Source organism: Galeopterus variegatus, unplaced genomic scaffold (assembly GCF_000696425.1).
Source record: "Galeopterus variegatus unplaced genomic scaffold, G_variegatus-3.0.2 Scaffold844, whole genome shotgun sequence".
Taxonomy (NCBI): Eukaryota; Metazoa; Chordata; class Mammalia; order Dermoptera; family Cynocephalidae; genus Galeopterus; species Galeopterus variegatus.
Genome location: NW_007726955.1, coordinates 140,492 through 145,756, shown reverse-complemented (window position 1 = coordinate 145,756; position 5,265 = coordinate 140,492). Strand labels below are relative to the sequence as shown.

General features: G+C 37.3%; 1 protein-coding gene across 1 annotated transcript in view; it reads right to left on the bottom strand.

Moving 5' to 3' along the window:
* EEA1 (early endosome antigen 1) overlaps positions 1 to 5,265 on the bottom strand; it is a 136,683-nt gene that overhangs the window by 130,871 nt on the left and 547 nt on the right. The gene's annotated exons all lie outside the window — the stretch shown is intronic.

The window sequence follows — 5,265 nt, the reverse complement described above, 5'->3', positions numbered from 1 at the left end:
GAAGGAAGGAAGGAAGGAAGGAAGGAAGGAAGGAAGGAAGGAAGGAAGGAAGGAAGGGTGGGTGAGCAGGCCAAGGATCAATTGGTAAGTACGGAGAAAGTGCTACAGTGGGAAAAAATCATCATTTTGTAGTCATCATGGGGAAGAATGGATCAGGCAAGAATTAACAATGGATGCTAAATTTAGGGGAAATTTTTTGATAGGGAGGAAGATATCTGCATGGTCTTAAAGTATCCCCATAAACTACCTATTAGTTGAAAAGGAAGAAAAGAAACAATAATTATACAGTGGAGAAATAGTACAAAACATTGACATTTGACAGGGTAATCATAATTAACATCACCTATGAAGAACAGAAAGACATCATAGGCCTCCAGATGTGATAAACTAAGGACACCATATGCCCTAGCCGTATTCTGGCCAAGAATGCATAATCGCAATCTAATCACAAGGAAACTTCAAACCAACCTCATTTAATAGAATGAGGAACATTCTAAGGGAAAAAAAAAAAAAGGCAGGAGGGGGAATGTAGTCTTCAAAAATGTCATAAAATACAAATAAATGTTGTGGAAATGTTCCAGACTAAAAGAGGCTAAAGCAAAATGACAACTAAATATAATATCTATTAAATATCAACTAATTATAATATCTAACCGTAACTGGTACTGGAGGGGTGGCAGGGAGGGAATGCTACAGAGGACATTATCAGATCAACTGCAAAATTTTAATTATGGACAGTGAATTGAATCAATGTAAATTTATAAAGTTGACAACTATACTGTAGTTATGTAAGAAAATATTCCTATTCTTCATTGAAGTATTCAGAGGCAAAGGGCCATAGCTGATCCTCAAATGGTTAAGGGGAAAAAAAAAATTACATACATACAGAGAGAAAGAGAAAGAAAAAGAAAGAGAGGAGGGAAATAGAACAGATAAGAAAAGTAAGCAAATGACAAAGCAATCAGGGTAAAATGTTAATAACAGATGAATCTGGATAAAGAAGATATAGGTGCTCCTTTTATTATTTTACTCTTGCATCTTTTTGTAAGTTTGAAATTAGCTCCAAACAAGAAGTTATAAATTAAATATATATACAGACATATATTAGAACTATACTGTCCAATACAGTAGCCCCTAGCTACATGAGTATGCTGAACAGTTGAAATTTGGTTGGTCCAAACTAAGATGTGCCATTAGTGTGTAATTCATACCACATTTCAAAGACTTAGTAAAAAAAAAAAAAAAAGTAAAATATCTCAATAGTTTTTTATATCAACTCCATATTGAAATATTATAGATATATTTCAGAAATAAAGAAAATATTTTTTAAAGTATTTTCATCTTTTTATTTTTTAGATGTGATTACTAGAAATTTTTAATTACATATGTGACCCATATTTGCATTACACAATGCTGAGTTAGACAATCAAGCAGCTACACAATGAAGCTTCACACTACCCTTGCAAATTTCTCTCTCACTTTCTCTCTACTCTAAATAGACATCTATCTCTAAAAGTCACTTGGTTTTAAGCTAGCTAAGAGCAGAAATTATGTTTACTCTCTGTATATCCCCAGTATCTAGCACATAGAAAGTGTTATAAATATTTGTTTGTTGAAAGGCAATATGTTAAGGAAGGAGGGAGGGCAGGAGGAATGAACTCATTCCCATCTCTGAGTCTTTGCTTACACTGTAACTCCTTCCTGCAATGAAATTTTTCTGTTCCTCTCTCAATCACACACATTCTTCAAAACTCCATCTCGCTCCCATTTTCTCCAAAAGATTCCCCACCCACACAGGTTCATTCTGACCTCTCTTCCTCTGTACTACTACAGCCTTCATTGTCTGTATCATTTACTTTTGCACTTAACCATACAAGTTCCCTGAGGCAGAAGTTGGATCTCGTATCTTTCCTACACCTTCCACAGTGACTAGCATAGGGCTAATCATATCAGTTGAGTAGTGAGGAAAAAGGGCAGCAAGGTGACAGGAAAATAATAATGGATTGGGAGTTAGGAAAATTTGGCTCTAGTCTCTAGTAGCGTTTGACATCTACTAACTGTGTTGCCTTAGCTAAATCACTTAATCTTGCTCAGTTTCTACTTCCTCATTTTTTAAATTAGAGACACCTAATGACTATAAAAGAAGCCCTCCTATTTCTACCAACCTGGAATAATTGAATCCATTTTTTTCTTTAGCAGTATTATTGATATTTACCAGCAAAAGGAAATCTAATACACTACCATTAAATAACAGTAAGTTCCTTAAGAAAGAAATTGCAACAAACTGCCTAAGGTACTAAATGCTGATCAGCCTTCTTGCCTCATGGTATTCTTCGAAGCATCATTAAGGAAAATCTTCAATACATGCATATTGGAGCAACTTTGTTTCATTTTGCTTTATTTACAGACCCTTTCAAGCCTCAGAAAGATGCCTTTTAGTAAGCTAGTGAAAAAGGAGGAGGAGGAGGAAGAAGAGGAACAGAAACCGAATTTCTATAAAGTACCCTGGGACCTTATAGGTGATGTTCAAAGAATGAGTTGTAATTGATTATAAGTACATTGTTTGTTTCTTCTTTCAAAAATGCTATTTAAAGGACACTATTTAAAAGAAAATTATAATAGTTAAAATGAAAAGCTCATCTAAAAACAGAATATTAAAGGAATGTAATATAATTTCAAAGCATGGAGAACATTTCAAACAAATCTATAAATCGGCATCTATAGTTTTAATCTTATATCTTAATATCTATGCTGAGAAGGTTATCAGGGTGGAGTAAAATAAAATGGTTGTTATGTTACATAATTTAAAGATTCAAGTTATACTTATTAGTAAATACCACCTGTAGAACTAACAAAATATGCACTCTAGATTCTTTTTTTTTTTTTTTTTTTGTCTTTTTCGTGACTGGTAAGGGGATCGCAACCCTTGGTGTGGTGTCGCCGCACCGCGCTCAGCCACTGAGCGCACCGGCCATTCCTATATAGGATCCAAACCCGTGGCGGGAGCATCGCTGCGCTCCCAGCGCCACACTCTTCTGCATGCGCCACGGGGTCGGCCCTGCACTCTAGATTCTAAACTAATGATACAAGTCACCAGATTTCTTTAAGACTTTTATCAAAATGCCCTTATTAAATGCTAATCATTAACACTGACGGGATAAAAGTTGAACTCCTTCAAGAAGACTCTAGTTCCTCTCAAAATCTAGTCTTTAGCTACCTTAGTAGCTTCATCACTCACCAATCCCTGTACATCATCTCACTTTCTAAATTTAACTGTTCACACTTCCCCTAGTGTTACTTGCTCTTTTTATGATTCCATGCCTTTGCATTTGCAGTTCCCTCTGCCTGGTATGCCCTTACCTCTTTTGAGTTGTGAATATGCCCTCCTCCCTGAAGCTTTTCCTGATTGTCCACCACCCTCTCACAAAGTGGCTCCCAAGGCACTCTTCATTCTTCTATCACATGGCACTGTAATTACTTTTAAATGTCCACCTCCCATACCAGGCTGTGAGTTCTAAAGAGAGGATCCATATCTCATTAAACTGTTTCCTAGTCCGTAGCATTGTGCCTGGCATTTACTGAAACTCCATATAAGTACACTGAATAAAAGAAAATTAAATAGTTAGCTGTGAGAAACACTTCAAACTTTTCCATTAAAAACATATACATCTAACACAGTGGTTCTCAACCAGGGGCAATTTTGCCCCTAGGGGACATTTGGTAAACTTTGTAAATATTTTTGACTGTCACAACAAGAAGGGGATTTGGGGAAATGCTTCTGGCATCCAGTGGATATAAGCCAAGGATGCTGCTAAACTCCTCCAGTGCACACAGGGCAGCCCCCTACAACAAAGAATTATCTAATCACAAATGTCAACAGTGCTGAGACTGAGAAACTCAGTTGACAATTGACTTATTCGGATGTGGCGATTCAATATCATATCCCAGCAATAGCCACAACAAATTTCCAATTTTTGTAGTTTCAACTGAAACTTCTGTAACAGTTGATATGTATGCACTAACACTAAAAATGATCTTTATATACTCAGTGCTTAACAACATCAAACTAAGAGTACTGGAAAGCATCTCATATTTCTGAAAACTGATCCATAACTTCCAGAAGCTACTTTTAAATCAGTAAATACTTTGTTTTATTTATAAACTTTAAAGCAAACCACAAGCAAACTCATTTTCACTTGTAGAGCTATGACAGAAACCCAATCTGAGGTATGAGGTAATCAGTTCCTCCAGGTCTAATAAAAGAAAAATCTCTTAAGTACTACAAGTAAGTCAAGCACAGATGTCTTTATTGTTGAACAAAGGAACTGATGGTGAGAGTAAAGGGCATGCCCTTGCTACTGCCAAAATCATCACTTATCAAGAGTTCAAAAAACTGACAAAACCACTGCAAAAAATAATAAAATGTCAATACAGGGTGTCAGATAAAGAAGCTAACTATTTCTCCCAATGATATATGACCAAGTTTCACATGACTTCAACATTTCACGAGAAAGCTATGTAGAAGCAAAAACACTTCCTTTCTATATACTGGATGACTCAACTCTCTTTGGCACATTCCTTGGCTGAATATTACAAATTCACTAATTTCTTTTGTCCTTTGAACTAGTTATCCTGCTCCCTAGGTAACCAGCTAATGGGTTTGGCACCTACTTTTCAATCATTTACATTTTGTTACACCCTATCAGTTTCGGGGGGCGGGGGGGACTATTCAAAACAAAAACTTGAGCACAGTAACTCTTATTGGAAAAGAGCCTTTAATCATGTTATTCTAGGAATTGGTTCCTAAATAATACACCTACAGCTTTCCAATGCCCTAATCGTTTTATCTTCAAGGTTTTCCAGATTTCAAATAGAGAGAGCACTGGCAGACACTGAAGAAGTGTACACCCTTTGATCAAACTTACTGCGGATTTATTCTTGGATAACTAAAATAAAGTACTAGGACTTGCGGGAGGAAACGCATTTTTAATTTTAAAAAAAAAAAAAAAGTTTCCAACAGTGAGTAATATCTTCCTTCTCAGCTGACTTTGCCAGCGTCAGTCCCATGATTGGGCCCACGCTAGGCCGGGTTCCATCACATCACCCTCCAGTGCTGTCCAGATGAGAAAGCTTAGCCATGTGTGGCAGGTGCGAGTCGTGTCAGGTTGGGGGACACGGTGGGCGGGGAGGGAGGGACAGTGCTAAGCCAGCCGCCCGCAGGTTCCCCGGGGCGTTCTCCAGCCAGGCGGGCGGCTGGCCGGCCCG